This window comes from Larus michahellis, chromosome 5 (genome assembly GCF_964199755.1).
Source record: "Larus michahellis chromosome 5, bLarMic1.1, whole genome shotgun sequence".
NCBI classification, from domain to species: Eukaryota; Metazoa; Chordata; class Aves; order Charadriiformes; family Laridae; genus Larus; species Larus michahellis.
In genome coordinates, this window is record NC_133900.1 from 67,750,646 (window position 1) to 67,768,078 (window position 17,433).

Consider the following 17,433-nt stretch of genomic DNA (forward strand, 5'->3'; position numbering starts at 1 on the left):
TCTGGTGTGTACTTAGTGTCCAGTGCAGGGAATCACCTCTCCTCTTCCCGTCCGTGTCATTTTAGCTCCCATGTAATGTCTAATATGTAGCTCACAGCGGCTTGCGTAGCACTTTGAATTTGACTGTCAACATTTAGTTAGATCACGTCAGCCCATCCTGATCTGGTGAATTCAAGTTGGAGTTGGAAACAGTTTTCCAGCATTGAGTTGAGATTTGTGTTACTGTGAAGTCAAAACCTGTCGTGCTTTAGTCTGGTCCAAAGACTTTGAACATATATCTTTATGCAAACTTAACTCTAAAACATCAGAAGTGTCCAGAATCTTCAGATTTTGGTTTTTTTTTTTTTTTTGGTTTGGTTTTTTTTTTTGTTTGGGTTTTTTTTTGGGGGGGCAGGTTTTTTTTGTTTGTTTTCCCCCATCACCACCCCCGAGTGAGAGGGATAGCTATAAGAAATTCCAAGTGCTCTTGAAAGGCTCTGGAGGTCCTCTGAGGAGTTCAAAGTATCCCTTGGGTGCTGACAGAAACCATCCCTTTAGAAACTTCAGGATGTTTAATTAGTACTCCTTTCTTTGTTCATGGTTCGCAACAAAGACTCTTTGTCAGCTTTGGGTTAAACCATTAATGAAAAGGGTGTGTTAATTAAACAACTTGCTTATTTCTAATTGGCAAAAGTACCCTAGCTCTCCTGAGACTTAGAGCTAAGCACAGCAACGTCTGCTAAGAGACACTCGTGAGTTGGTAAGAGACGTCATAGAAAATATTAAAGCATCCAAGGCAAGTAGCAATAATGAAAATCTTGTGTGCTGAATGCTTCACAAGAGGCAAAACCTGTGGATATTCATATTCTCAGGGGTCTTCCTGGTTTTTTTCTTTTCTTTCTTTTTTTTTTTTCCCTACAGCATGCAATTTGCACGACTAAAGCCTGTTATTTGTAAGGAAATTGGCAAGTTCGCTTGAAATTTTCAGGTTTTATTGCAGCGTGTAGAAACAATATTCATCTCTTCTTTTTGTTGTTTTGGGTTTTGTGGTTTTTTTTTTTTATTTTTTTATTTTCATCTTTACTTGTTCTGGATGTCATTGATTAAGCGAAAAGGAGAACAGCATGTGTATGAAAACAGCTTCTGAGAAGGAATGCATTGATTTCACGCAGCAAAGTGGCAGCATTGCCTCTTTTGAGCCAGGGTTTTTTTATTGACATTCACTAATGTATTAATGGGAAGTCCTACTGATAATCCCCTCAATTTGGGTTATGTTACATAGTATCAGCAGTTGTGTTGACAGACTTCCACAAAATCATTTTATCACAGCATTTAATGTCAGTATAAAGAAAAATACCATGAGATGCTATATGTTTTAGTTAACTTTTTTTTTAAAAAAAACCAATCTTTTAAAAAACAAAAACTGGTATCTGTGAGAAACACTGCCTATGCTGCTACCTTAAAAATATCATTCATGTTAAATGTTTTACATGCAAGTTTTTAACCTACGAGTGAAACTTCAATGCTGATAACTTTATTCTCTCACATAACAAACAAGTTGAAGAGTCACATTTATGAAAAGCATTGAAGAATCACATTTCTACAGCAGTAATTTGCTGTATACTGAAACGTATTGTAATGAATTAATACAAAACTAAAACCCATAAGAATCCAGCTTGAATTTTGGCTTATCACTTATTTATATAGTTATTAATCTATGTTGTCCATTTGCCATTTAACTGAGAGAATAATTAATTTTCATATAGATTTGTAAGAGTTTATTTTATGAATCTAAATATTTCATGTATCTTAATGGAAACCTAAGTATCTTTTTCTTTTGAATACAGTAAATTGCTGCTTTATTTTCACTTTTAAAGGTATCGCTTTATTACAAGAAACTAACCTCTCATGCATAATTTCCTATATATGCAGGTCCTTAAGGACATGGAAACTAAAATAGCAAACCAGACCTGTCATTAATACGCTAGGTGGTTAGTTCGATAACTCATGTGACAACTTTAACTTATATGTTTCTTACGTGATTTCAGTCTATGCTGTATCAATCTTTTCAATTTATGCCAACCTGTATGTGGTCTAGTTCACTATTCCTTTGGGAATGTCTAATACAGGCTTGCAAAAGGCTTGGAAGTCTAGGCCATAAGCTCCTACACCACACTGTTTAGCTTTTGGCAATACGGTAGGAATTATAGCATCAGTACTTCCTTTTAATTCAGTATGAGCAGAGTGAGAATAATTCTATGATGAGACACAACACGTGCTGTATATTGTTAGAAAATTGACCTCCGCGTGCATTGTTTCTTTCTGAGCAATATTGAGCTTTGTAGGGGAGGCGTGTAATGATTCTTTAGAAATGGCAGGGTATAGAGGATACTGGTGTGGAAAATAGCATGTTTGGTGTCACACAAGAAATGATTGCATCAAATGGCTTAAATAGCACTCAGAAAAAAAATAAAAAATTCTTTGTCCGGAAGAATTGTGTGGTGTTTACAACTTGAAATCTGGACCTGTATAGAGAAAATATAAAGGTTGATCCATGAAATTCATATTCATTTTGGGTTTTGTGATTAAAAATACCATCAAGACAGTAACAGGGAATTTTTCTATTGATCTAGAAAGTAATCAAGCCTATGTAGTTTAGAAATTTCTTACTCTCTACAGAAATACTTATTTTTGTTCTGTTTCTCTCCGGGATAGATCTGACAATATCAGTTCAATACTTGCAGAAATTGTTCGTAGGCTAGTTCTTTTGCAGGCAACAAATAGTTTTGTATAATATCACCTTACTTGTTGCTCTAAGAATTAGTGGAGGAGTAAAGCTCAAATGTTAAATTTTATGTACAGAGGCCCGTATTGTGGGTTTTTTTTTTTTTTTTTAATGAGGTCTCAGAGATATGCAGGATTCCGGGAAATAAAGTATGTTGGGGGGGAGTCAAATGGACATAGTTTTGAAACTCAGAGATTAAAGAAAGAGAGTATTCTTTATTCTGTCAGCTGAACAGCAGCTCAGGAATGTCTTTTTTAAAAATGCGTTTTCTGTTAAACATCCAAGGAATCTCAGATTGGCCAGGATTCATTACTTGTCATCTTCACAAAGATGGAAGGCAAATGATCAAAATTGCTGCTTGTCTTCAATTCTAAAAATATTTTGAAGAATGAATTGTGAGAAAATACTGATGGTTTTGTCTTGTCTGCAAATTCCCAGTGTTGTCAGAAAGGTCAATAACTTTCTCTTGAGTTCTTTGGAGTGTGCTACAGAAACATTTTCAAAATGTAAGAAATTGTCTGGTCTTCCAAATAGTAGTCCCAATACTTAAATGCTCTTGTGAGAAAATGGAGGAAGGTACTTTTAGAAGAGGGTTTTGTACCTAGGCTTTGGGATATTATTGTTTGATTATACTGGAATATTTATATTTGTATTTTTCTTATCCTTTCCTGAGAGGAGATCTCAGCAAAGCCTGGGTGGGTGATGATCTGGGTAGGAAAGAGCTGCCAAGAAAAAAAAAAAAAGCTTGGAAGTCAGGAGTAGAATTTATAACAGTGTGAACCTGCGAGTGTCCTTGTTCAGAAGAAGACGTCTAAATGACTTTGACCTTCTTTGCTCAGTTCCTATGTTTGACTGAGTGAAACTTAAAAAAAATCTTTTATTTACCTAGGACTATTTCCTTCTTAGTAAGAAACTTGAAATTGATTTTAACTTGACACATTTCTTCTCTGAAGTAATATAAAATCTTTGTCTAATAAATGTATACAGAGGCTTTGTGGCCCATCAGGGTACCATGACATTCCAGCGTATTGATTTTGCGGTATTAAAGGGTGACATATTTGGTGTTAACGGGCCATCAGAGTATTGGGATTTGAATTGTACACTGTAGGAAGCACTGATTTTCATGTAACATGACAGGCTTTCTAAGCAGTGGAAGTAACTGTAGTCTTACATAACCCCTCATGTGTGAACTTCTTAATAAGAATTTTGTATAATCATGCAGAAATTAAATTAATAGTCAGAAAATCTTAGAAAAAATTCAGGAAATAAACAAGAATACTTATTGACCTGTGACAACCAAAACCATTCTGCAGTTTGTCATCTGCAAAAATCTTTGACAACCAGAATTTAAAATTCACTCTTGAAAAGAACATTTTATACTTTTTTTTTTTTTCTTCCTACAAACTGTAATTTATATCCTAGATAAAGATCTTAACTTCTGTCAGTGTGGTTCATTGCAGCATACAGGATTTGTTTACATTTAATTTAATACCTGTTCTTTCTACTTCATATTGTTGGCTAAAGGCACCTAAGTGTAAAGCTGTAGCAATTTTGTGTTACCTTGCAGTGCATCAAATGCTGATCAAAAGATCTCGTGGACTAGAGAGGGTTAAAAATTATCATCTTCTGTTTTACTGTCCTTCAGGTGAAGTGTTCTTTTTAGTTCTAATGACCTGGAGTGGTTTCTCTGGAAGTAGCATTTTGATTATTGTTTGATTGTATTGTGTTGATTATAATTATTGTGCAGAAAAAATAAGCTAAGTCCAGCCAGCTTTGGAAACTAATCATGGGAGTACCAGATTTATGGATTTAAATGAGTCTATAGAAATCAGCTTCCAGATTTTTGCGTGTTCTTGCTGTTTCATGTACTTGAATACCAGTTGTCCTGCAAAGGAGTATAGAAAGCATTTTAGATTATAGGTTTGCTCTGTTTTCTAACAACATAAGTATTTTGCTTAAGCAGATTTGCTAGGAAGTGACAGCTCTGAAAAATTGGACACAGTGGCTGCTGGAAGAATTTCAGTTTCAGGCAATCTAAATAGTGCAGAAGGGGGAAAATGAAATATCACCATATTTTAAAGATGACAGTTTTGTCAAAGATTCCTTTTCACTCTTCAACTTAAAACAAATTGAGTAGATCAAGTATATCTAAAATCTCTGCACTCATTGAAGATGCTCCACCTCTTTAGTCTCCTTTTTTTTCCTCCCTTCCTCTCCCCTTAAAAGCATAAGGGAGAACACGGACAGTAAATGTAAAACGCACTGTGGGGAGCATAATTCTTCTGGTTTAATTGTTATCTCTGAACAGTTTTGAATCATAACAGGCTTTCATGAGACATAGTTACATAGTGAGAACCTAAGTAAAATCTGGTGAGAGTGAAATGAAGTATTCCTTCAGAATTATGAAATGAAGTATTCCTTCAGAATTATGTTGTTGTGCAGGAATTTGAGTATTTTTTGTTCAAATTCACTTCAGTAACACAAATTATATTTTAGGAATAAAATCAAGAGAACATTTCGGTCAGATCAGGTTTTCTAAACATTTTGTAATACTTTGTTTTAAAATAGATAATGATATCGCTGTGCCAGGTTTTTGACATGACATCCATCTCTTTAGAAGAGTGGTAATAGCTCCTTGCCACTTATTTACATGGTTGAAACCCTCTAATGTAAGCTATTGATTTTATTACTATTTTTTTTAGAATACATTTTGTAACCACGTTTCATGTGTGACTGCATCTCTTTTCTCCAAGACCTGGCCACTGTTACAAAGAATGTGGTTTTCTCCTGCCTGATATCAGCAGACATAAAAACTAGTGAGGAAAATTGAAATAAGGCGTGTTTCAGTGACTTTTACTTTACTCCCTCCGAGTTTCCTGCACTTCTGTGCATCAAGAATCAGGAAGGTGACCAGGCCTGCTTGTTTCAATCTTCTTGAATGTTAACAAGCATCCACAAAGACATTTTTTATAAAGACCGACCTTAAAAAGAGGAGAGGGGGAAGAGTTTATTGAAGGTGGCTTTTCCTATGTGAGCAGCTGTAATTGCTCATGATGAAATTCCTGTTCCTCCCAGTAGCAGTGCGGTGTACGTCCAGCGTATAATTCTCTCCTGCTCCATTTCTGTGTGGCAACAGACTTGGTGCTAGCGTGCGTTCCCTTCACATTTAACGCAAAAGAGAAGCAATATGCGGAAAGACTTTACTGGTGTCTATAAAGTTCTGCTGAGAGTGGATCCTGCTACCGACAAAGTAAAAGCTACCCCAGTGTGGTACCCACGGTCTGCGCAGACACCAACAAGGAGATGCCAGGGTTTCTCTTGCTGCCATTTTCCTTATGTTCCGCAATAAATCAGTCTTATTTATTTGGTACTCTGCTCCAAAAAAGGGCTCAGCTACTCTATTATACTAAAACCTGTCATAGATATTTTCCTTCATCTTAGTCCCTTCTACAATATCTTGAAATACATTTGCATTATTTTAAATTTAGAAGGCCCAAGCAAAAAAATCTACAGCCTTGGATTTCTCAGGTTCCTGCCTGATATACAGAGAGGGCTCAAGTATTCTCTTTCCTGCAAAGCAGAGGGGTTTTTTCATGGACCTAAACCATGTATTTGTTTGTTTTGAGGAACACCAGAAGTTGCAGTGTAACTCACTAATTTTTATTTTTTTTTCCCCTGATACATGATAGGAAGGCTTTAAGAAAAAGAAGGACTCCAAAGGTCTCTCATTTTCTTGAAGAAGCTAAGCCATCCCACAGCATTGAAAATAATGAAAAACCTGTAACTGAAACATTTTACCTGTTAAAGTTGCTTCTTCTAATTTTGCTCAGTGGTTACGCAATTTTTCCAAATATTTTGTGAATAGGCAGCTTTAAGTAGGGTCCTGCTGCTGCACTTCTCACAGGGAAAGAAAAAATTGTCACCTCTTAAGTGGAAATATTGAGAGCCCTGGAATAACTGCACAATGACTGAGTGGTTTATGTCTGTTTCTAGCAAGTTTCTCTCTAGTTTATGGAGCTGGTATTTCCATGTAATTTGGAAATAGAAGAATGGAAAAAAAAAAAAAGTTGGGTTTTCCCTTTTGTCTTTTGACACGTGCTGGCTGTTTTTCATCATTTCAGTAAATGTGTGTGACAGCTAACTACAGAAAGATGTTTTTCAGAATAATTTAGAAATTTCTGCACAGATTTTTCTGTTTGTGGGCACCCCGATTGCCAAAGAAGGACTCAAATTAGAAGAAATAACTAATGAAAAGGTATCAGGAAAAAGGTTATGCAAATTTTAAGATGAAATCAGCTCAGTACTCTTGCTATTTGAAGAAAAGAGAGAGAAGCTTTTCATTTGCAAAATGTTATACTGTGATGCAGAAAACCAATTATAATATACATGAAGTATGCACCTGTTATTAATTTCTGAGGCATCCTTCTATTTGAAATCGAAACCCCCAGAAATAAATATCTAGAATTGTCACCTATCAACCTTGGCTGGTGTACTCTGCTTGCCAGCCAGGCTAATCAAAGTTTCATTGGTGTACATGTCTCCAGAGATTTATTTAAAATAAATATATATATATGTTTTTATTGTTTGTGTCCCCCCCAAGATATGGTGTAGCAATTGTAATCTGTTTTACTGCTGAATATTACAACTGGTAATATGCTGAGTAGGGGCAGCTGTGTGAAAATAAACTGGACTTCTGAATCTTACCTTGATAGAGAAAAGTCATTTCACAGTATGCATACACTGCGTATTAGATGTAATTTAATATGAAAGAAGCAGAGACACACTTAAGACTGATTTGGGGTCCTAAAATAAGCATTTTGCTATTTCACTGGGAAAAAGTGCTTTTTATTTTGGATCAAAAAGGAGAAAAAAAACCAAAACCAACCCAAACCCCTAAACCAAAACAGCATATAGTGTTAATTCCATATTTGCATGTACCAATTCTCTACATAAATCAACTTGCAGTGAGGAATTTATGAGCAAAATGAGCAGTGATCACCTAATATCTGTAAGCGTGTAAAATATACTGTATTTGGATCGCCAGAGTGTGATGTAATGTGAGGTAATTTAAATGATCTCACAAATATTTGAATGTAACTTTCATTGCATTCTACGGTTCATCCACTTTGAGATATGTACTGTTAGTATGATAATCTGATTTGGACACGTGACATACTTTCACATATATAACTATTGTAAAATCTAGCTTAGTTTTGGTCATTTTAGGTTTAATGTAAAAGGATGTCTGAGAAATTAAAGGTCACTTCATTAACTGTTCATTATTCTTTCTTTTTTTTTTCCATTATTCTATATCATATATTAAAGATAAAACCAACTTTCTCTGTTTCCATTAACAAAAAGTGAATAGAGAAGAAAAGCAATTATTTGCTGAATGTGTAAAATCCTTATGATAATTTGACAGACTTTAATTAAACCAATCTACCATGCTGTGCTCATAAGACAGACTATGAAATAAGCTCTTATTTGTTAGAAAACACCATACTGCTCATTGATAAAGGACTTCAAAAGTTGCAACTTATTTAGAAGCATGGAATTTTATGTTTCCTTTGAAAGGGAAGACATACATACAAAACTCCCTCTTGTTTTGAACTTAAGAAAAAGTAAGCAGTTGACAATGTAAACAGGTTTACACTGTCAGTATAGTAATTTCCATAGTATTTTGCATACGTATAACATAGTGTCTAAGGATGACTGTGTTCTTTATAAATTTAGCTCATCATTATGGTGCTTTCATAACATAACTTAAGAGTATTTAGGTGGACGTATGGAGTAACCAAGAATTTACAAATCTTACAAACCTTTTGACTTCAACTTGGAGGTACACTGAAGCGGGATTCAGGAAACCTAAACTAATTTCCGTTTCTGTCTACTAAATAACATTGATCTTTAAATAATGTCATTTTATGAATCTGTATTTTACATCCATGCTTTCTGTGATCTGTTCAAGTAGTGGATTCAGGCGATGCCCATCTAAAAGACACAGCCTGTCCCTACTCAGACATTTCTTTTCAAATTGGTGAGAGACTGGTAGCAGTGCTTACCTGTGTCTTTTGATGTATTTTCTTAGTGATCTTGCTTAATTTTTTTTTTCTTTTTTACTACAACATACCTACAAGGTGGTGTGTTGCCATCATCAGTAAGTTTTCTAGGGTCAGTGATACCTAGTTGTACTTTTGAATTTGATATAAAGGCTGGTAGGTCTGTCCTAGAAGTTTCCTGCCTAAGGATCCTAGAATCATAGAATAGTTTGGGTTGGGAGGGACCTTAAAGATAATGTAGTTCCAACCCCCCTGCCGTGGGCAGGGACACCTCCCACTACACCACGTTGCTCAAAGCCCCATCCAACTTAACCTCAAACGCTTCCAAGGTTCGGGCATCCACAACTTCTCTGGGCAGCCTGTTCCAGTGCCTCACCACCCTCACAGTAAAGAATTTCTTCCTAATATCTAATCTAGATCTAGTAAGGATACTAAGGATCCTGTGTAAAGTAGTTAAGCCCAGCCTACATTACATCTTTTCCTCTCACTTCTTTCTATAACTTTTTCTTTTAGCTTTGGCTGCTCTGTGAGACTCTACCTTTAGAGCCCTGCTGTGCCCTTGCCATAATCCTCTGCCACCTGATGGCTGGAGTTCTATCCGCCTGGGAACGGGTCTTCTGCCACTCTGACAGAGTCCCTTCTCCACCCAGCATTATTGCATTGATTCTCCTCTCTAGTCGATCTCTTGCTGAAGCAAGGGCAGGCGTGGGGTGGGGGAGGAAGAGAAGCCCCTGAAGCCTGTCGTACCCCAGGTGTAGCAGGAGGGTCTTGGTTGCACAGGGATTACTGGCCTGGTGTCTCCAAAGGGCTGAAGTGTAAAGCATTCCTGTGAAGTCTGTTGTGCCCAGGAGATGAAAAGTAATACTTCGCATTGCAAAGTAAGCAAGAAATGGATCAGCTTGCTACTTCTGCCACATCATAGCACTCTGTTTTAAATATATCTGTAAAGCATTTAATTCCATGAATGATGCTTCTGTCTCTCAAAAACGCTTCTCTAGAAGTCCTCTTCGGCCTTGCATGTGCAAATGAAGACCTTAGTAAGCAACAAATTTAATTGACAGATACCATTCCATGCAGATTTTAAATTCGGCAATGATTAAAAAAGTGGCCTTTAAAATAAAATAGTTATTAATTCATCTAAAAAATAAAATTACATTAAAAAAATTACATATTTATCATTCACCTCAGTTTTTGTATACATTAGACACTGAAGTCTTGCCAATCATTATTTTCTTTCTGTCTTGGTGAGTACTGTATGATGGCTGGAGAAATTTTAAGCAAGTGTAATACTGTGTCTGACAAAGGATCACTAGCAGAGAACACAGACATTTTGCCTTTGGGCAGATTAACTCTGAGACTTGGAAAAAAGTACGGTCCCTCTTCAATCTGTATGGTTTGTTCTCTTCAGCATTGGCCTTCAGTAGCAGGCACAGACAGTGACTGTAGTGCCACTGACCGGTAGGAGGAAGGTGGGGAAGGGGACACGGAAATACTTTTCATAAACATATCTATGAGGTACAATATCTCAAATAATACCTTCCCAGAGGCTCAGATGCACAGGTGCTAATTCTGTCTACAGGCATGAAAGGATTTTTTTTTTTTTTTTAAATGGAATAAATTACATGATAGGGAAATTATAATAATGAGAAAAGGGAGGAGAAGGGAAATCAGACAATCAAAGAGAGGTACGTTATAGGGATGGGGTCAGTATAGGGATAAAGGGCTGACAAATGTCAACTGAGATAGACATTAAAAGGACGATTAGAAGAAAACTTTGTTAAGCTATATTAACAAAGTGAGAGCAAGAGAGAAGCAGGAGCAGGACGATTATTACACTTCGAGGTGAAGGATAACATAGACGCAATGCAGAAATGAAATGAAAACTTTGCCTTAGTTTTAAACAAAGGTGATGATGTTGTACATGGGAGGCAAAAGCTGGAAGTGTCTGAGATAAAAGCAAAAGTGAAGTCTGAGGTATGTAAGTCAAAGGAGGACTAGGAAAGCATCATCACAGAATTCTGAGTGATATACAACAAAACATCCCAAGTCATCTTGTAAATAAATCTGTTAGGGCAAAAACGGTCCCGTTTTGTTGGAGAATAGCAAATACAGTATTTATATTTAAGTAGTGGTGATGATTGAAAAAAAAAAGTGACAAAGGTCTAAAAGTGTGACCTCATTTTTTATCAAACAGTAGAGCAGCATTTATATGAAAAAATTGAGTTGCTGACATAAAGGAAGAAGGAAGATGGGATAAAATGGAAATTGAAAATGGCTTTACTGAAAGGGGTTCACACAAACCAATCTGATACCTGCCTTTGAAAAGATAACCAATTTCATAGATAAAGAAAATTTAGTAATCTCTCTCTTTGGACTTCAGCAAGCAGTTGATACTGTGCCACCTGGGAAATTATTTGTGCACCTAAGGAAGATGGGGATTACTAGAGGAATTACAAAATATGTAAGAAAATCACTAAAATGAGATGATGGTTGGTGTTGTTGCAAAGGTAAGCATCATAAATAGAGGGAAAGGGACTCACTCAAGTCAAGCATCGGTCTTAAGGCTGATTTGCTTTATATTTTAACCTTTGTGCACAGAGCGCAAATGTAATAATGAAACTTGATTATGAAACAAATATGATAAACATCATGGTTTGGATGAGGATTAGGCTGTACTAGGTGAAGGACTAGAAAACTTTTCAGACTGTAGCAGTTAAAATAAAACTTAACTCAAAATACAATAGCAAGAACAGGACCGTAAGTTGTAAATTCAGTTGTAAATTCAGATTCAGGAAATCATCAGATGGAAGCAGTAGAAAAAGAGAAGAATTTAACGAATTAGGCAGAGTTGTTATGAGCACCAGTGCGACGCAGGTGAATATGTTTCTGCAACATAAGGCTGCATCAAGTTGTGTGCTGCTATGAGAGAAACAGACACATTCATGTCATTCGAGGAGTCATTCATGAGACTTCATCTGAAAAGAAGGAAGAATTAAGCATACATTTAGAGATTCAGAAAGAGCTGTTTAATAACCATGGAATATAGAGTTAGCTGTGCAAGAGATGGCTAAAAGGGCTTTGCTTATGCAGACTTGAGGCTCTGAGAGACATGCTGTGGCAAGCTAAAATTGGATGGCAGAAGCTGTTACTGTCCTCAAGGCATGAATACTTGAGCCTCCTTTGAATCACTTTGTGAAGCACTGCCTGGTATATTAGGGTAAACCAAAACTGGAATTCTTTTACTTTAATACACCCAGCTGAAGACTGCAATAGTACATGAGCTCATTCATAGGCATATCATATAACCCTGCCTTGAGGGCTTTAATGCCCATCAGAAGGGTGGAGCAGATGGATGAGGGTGGTAACTATTCCTGCCATCCGGTTTTAAGCCACTGCTACATGTACTTCAGAGCCTTAAGAAAGTAACTGGTGAGAGGAGATTTGATTGCTCTTCAAAAATATATTGGGAATAAATACCAGCAAAAGTTAGTAAAGAACAGCGTTGATATAATGGCAATTAACAGACCACTACAGGTTTAGTCTAGAAATTGAAAAAAAGATTTCAACCCTCTGGAGGTATGAAGTGATGTAAAAATATCTTACTAGTTTTGAAATTGAATTTCATCAGTTTATTAAAAGAATTATACAGATATTTTCCTTACAGTGTGTTCCTGTCCTCCTAAGAAAAGGAAAAAAAAGAAACAACAACAACAAAACATGGGCCAGACTTTTCATGCCTTGGTTTCTTAGTGACGGATTAAACTATTAGTAGCATTATCTACACCAAGACCAAGCTATGTTCTGTAAGCTGTTTAAAGAGCAGCACAAACCTCTCGGCGTGAGGTTTGCAGCATCAGAGGCATCTAAGGATATCAGTACTTGCTGTTCTGTTTTTCTGTGAGCCTTTTTTTTTCTTGACACAGCAGTATTACTCAGTTTTCAAGAAAGTCCAGACTGTTTCTGGCTTAAGATTGTAATAAGTAACTTAAATAGGTATCATTCTTATTATTACAATGCTTCTTACAAGATTGTATTAATGCATTAGTTCAGTAGGGTGAAGTGACAGAATTTTAATAAATGTATTATGGAAGTAATACACAAACCATATGGAAATTTGCATTATTGAGAATTTTTAGGTAGATTAATCCTATGTTATTCCACTCTGGGCCTTCAAAAAACTGATAGCAAGTTATATTTCTGAGCGCTGTCTACCTGAAATAAGTGAATGCATATGTATTGAAAGTAGAACAATAATATCATTATACTGCATTGTAATGAAGACAGTTCTGTGCTTCAGGAATTGCAAGGCATTGTAGTAAATAGCATTAAATGTGCAGCATTTTTATTACTACAGTGCTTGTGTGAGAGTGGATGAGAAAGTTAAATGGGATATTTTATATTTTGGTTTTCATTCCTACCTACTACTAGTGGAAGGTATATGTTTATGATTAAATTACAACATTTTGGCTTTTTTTTTTTTTTTTTTTAGAAAGAACTGATTGCTAAACAGTTAAGTATAGGTATGTGATTTTTCTTGCATTTTGAGGTGTAAATTCTTTAGTTTGTGGGCATGACTGAATTAATTTCAGGGCAATGGTATGGACACAGTCTTTGCATCTCTAACCACTGTCTTTGCAAGCCAGTAACCTGCTGGTGCTTAGCATGAACAGTGGTTGATACGTCACCGTATTACTGCAAAGGGTGACTATGAACAGAACATAATCCTAATATCTTAATAATAGGAACCGGTGGGATTTGCCAGATGCCTAAATGTTCAAAATTAATTCACAGGCATCGCGTGAGCAGGAAATCAGTAAACCAGGGAGTTTGTAAAGGTAATGAATGATACATGTTTATTTTATCAATTTTATGCTTGTAATGATCGGTTAAAAATGGTATTTTTTTTTTTTTTCTGTTTTTGGAATGAAGTGGAAAGTTTAGTTTTGATGGGCTTGATTTACCTTTTACGTACCATGCAGGAGTCAGCAGTAGCCACAATGAAGTAGCAAAACTAGACTCAGCTGATGCAAAGAAGTTAAGAATATGGCAAATCGGATTTCAGTAAGGTTAAATGAGAGTACTTCTTTTTCTTTTCAACTTTCATCATCAAGGTTACTAATAGGTTTTCTTATATTAAGTTAGACCATATCTATTAACAGAAATTCTAATGACTAAAATCTATGCATCTCTTTGTGATCGTATGTAGTAGTCCTCATTCATTTCTTATTTAGACAAACTTTAATCAGTTTCAATTTGCCTATTTTTTACCCTATATATGGCCCTTAATGATTCACAAATATTGTACAAATGGTACACCATAAAGATATTGAACATTTTATTTACTGAATCTTTTCTTTTGTTTGTTTAAGAATATGAGAATTAGTATTCCTTATTCAACATGTATATTCTACGGAATATATTCAATACACTTCCTAGAGTTCCCCATATCCTATTTTGATTTCTGTCACAAACTGAACATGAAGTTGTGTGTGTAAAAGAAGTTTAAAAATAGATTAGAAGCATCTTGTGAAATGTAACAGGAAATCTATGGAGATATATTTTTGTCTGGCATTTGCTGTAGTGGGCAAAAATGAGCATGTTGTGCCTTTCAGTTCCATTTAAGACATGTTGAACATCGCAGAAACTTGTAATGTCTGAAATTTTTAGTAATAAGCACACATCAATCAGGGCAATATATAATATATACTGCAACCGTAACATATTTACAGACACAGATTTAGTGCTAAGAATAAAGTGAGATGAGTGGCAAAGAAAAAAATCAATGACAAAAAGGTACTTGCAGAAGTTAATCATTCTGAGCTTGTAGCAGTATGTTGTGTCTGTGATCATCTATACACTCTGTTAAAGTGTGGCTCCTCGCTTATTTAATGAGAAGTATTTACATATAATAGCAAATATATATCTCTAATACTAAAAGTTCACTTCCCAATGGCAATGAATATTTAAGTTAAGGAAAAAGATGAAACAGACATAAATACCCATGAATAAATTTGGGGTTATTATTACAATAATTTTTATATACTGCAGCACTGAAATTCTGGAACAGATTTCCCATTGAGATATTCATGCAAGAAAATGGTAACCTATCAAGGAAATATGTGAGGTTATACCTATGATAAACAGAAACTGGACTCGGTATGTAATAAGAAACTTCCAGGCCTGTATTTCAGTGTTATGGACTGGTTTAGCAAAAACCTGCAAGCACCTTGCTCGTGAAAACTGAGTTAGTGACTCTCAGTTCTTCATTTAACTCTTTGGTGTATTTCATGCTGGGAAATGGGAGGAGGAACAAGACAGCAATATCAATTTCCTGGAGATTAACAAGATTCTTCAACTGCCATAGAAAAGTGAGGAAAACAGCAGCTTATTTCACAGAAATTTAGAGTAGGAGAAAAGATGTTCTTGAATTTTTTCCATCAATCATTGTGTATGGATGCATCTACATTAGCGATACGGAGCACAGCAAGGGGTTTTTGGGTGTGAATGTGACTTGAGTCTATCTTTGGAGTGCTTCTGTACATATTTTAGTGCACCCCTGATCCTTTTGAAGCATTGTCTTCCTTCCAGCATTGTTTTCAGGGTGTCATGTGGTGCGTGGCACTTGCAATGCAGATGCAAGGTCCTCCATCGGTTTGCTCCCTGTGCCTGCATAGAGTACGCCCAAGACTGGCAAGTGGCACAAACTCTGTTGCTTGTTAAGACACAATGTAGAGAGGCACAACAAATTGCACTCTCGTCCTTCCCTTTTTATGCTGCACCAGCAGGTATTACAGACACACACACGGAGACCGCCATGATTATTTGAATTTGTGAGGGTATAATATAGTGCGTTTTTGACAAAAAAGATTCAACGCTTTTTCCAGTATGTGTCAGGTAATTGTTTTGCTTGCTTGAGATTTTCTCTTGCATTGATTTATTATTTGATTTGTTAACTGAAAAAATAGCAAGAGTATCTGTCATAGAAGAAGAGACTTCTAATTATAGAAAAAAACCCGTTATGTTTATGAACTTTTGACCTCAGAAATATCTTATGAATACACCGAATGCTCACAACTGTGTTTCTATCTTGGAAAAATATACTTAAAAACATGTTAGCAGATCCCTGTTGATTGAATACTGGACAAGTCTACTATCCCAGTGAATTCATTCCTCTTAAAGTTAGTAAAATTTATTTTTATATGAATTTGAATTACTGTTGAAGTTAGCAACTTTGAGGTACTCAACGTACTTAAATTATAGGTAAAGAAACAGATTGATCAAGGTAGGTAGGTAGGTAGATAGATGCATTACCTATATTTCTATAAAACTTTTTTGGCTAGTTTAGCATTTTTTTCCATTTAGTCAAGCTAAGACAATGGAAACTGAGCAAAGAGATTTGCATATAATTGGATTGATGATGAAGAAGAATTTTACTGAGGTGTAAAAACATTTCTTCTGCAACCAAAGCAGAATGTTTTGCTTGCTTGTCCCAGATGGCTTGCTGTAGGAAGATCGTATTTAGATTGAGGAACAGACGTTACTTATTTGAGGACATTTGGGAGTCTTTTATGGATTATATTCATAGACCGAAAGCTGCTTTGTAGAGATGCTTGACATTGCAATCCTACACATGTGTAATACGGTTCCAACTTTACGTATGTGTAATAGATAGAAGAAGTGATTCATTAAAATGTTGGGAAATAAGGACTTGGTAGTGAGTGATGTAAAATAAATATAAATTAATGATAATACAAAAATACTGGAAGAGTTGAAAAGACTGTCTAGTGAATATGAACCAAACATGTTATGTAACTAACACATAATGGGTTAATGTTTTTTGTGTAGATGACCTGTTTCTGAGTGATATTTTAAGAGCTGTTTTTGAAGAATATATTGGACAGAAACTTTCATTGTTTATCAGGAGACATGCCTGTCTCTTTAGTGTCTCATTTCCTTATAAACGTATTGATCAAAGTGATTCAAAGGGAGCACACTTTCCCCTAGTTCTCCGTTTTCTTTACATCCACCTTGTGGCATAATACTTGATACCTGACGTTTTGAATAACATATGTGTTCACAGAATTGTCATTATATATATTGTATGTTGCCCTCCAAATCTGGCTTTTTTTTTTTTTTTTTTTTTTTTGGTGAGGCGGATGAGGGGGAAGAAGAGATGCCGGACTGTTTTCTTACAAAATTTGTACTCTTTGCTTCTTTCAGCTATCTGATATTACTAGTGACTTGCTGCACTATTTATCCCATCGCTTCATGGAGAAAAGTTATGCTTGTCACTGATACCTGAAACGTTTATATTATTTTTCACTCTGTCTGCAGTAACTATATGTAAGAAAAGGAAGAATATATAAATCACTACAATTTCTTTGTGATTTAAAACCATCCTGTTCCTGGACATAGTTCACTTAGTTCCTCCTTTTTCTTAAACAACATGTAACGCTATTCTAACTGGTTTTGCTGCCAAATAGTTATTTTATGGAGTGTGTTTGGACCTAAGGGAGAGAAGAGGAATCTTTTTGCTCACTTGTAAGATCCGTGATACAGGATTAGGTTAGCCAAACCCTACTCGCATCCCGGTAAGCAGACATATATTTT

At 35.7% G+C, this 17,433-nt stretch overlaps 1 protein-coding gene across 5 annotated transcripts in view; it reads left to right on the forward strand.

Annotated features, from left to right (window-relative positions):
- The window catches only part of PCDH7 (protocadherin 7), a 280,656-nt gene that overhangs the window by 38,169 nt on the left and 225,054 nt on the right, over nucleotides 1-17,433 (forward strand). The gene's annotated exons all lie outside the window — the stretch shown is intronic.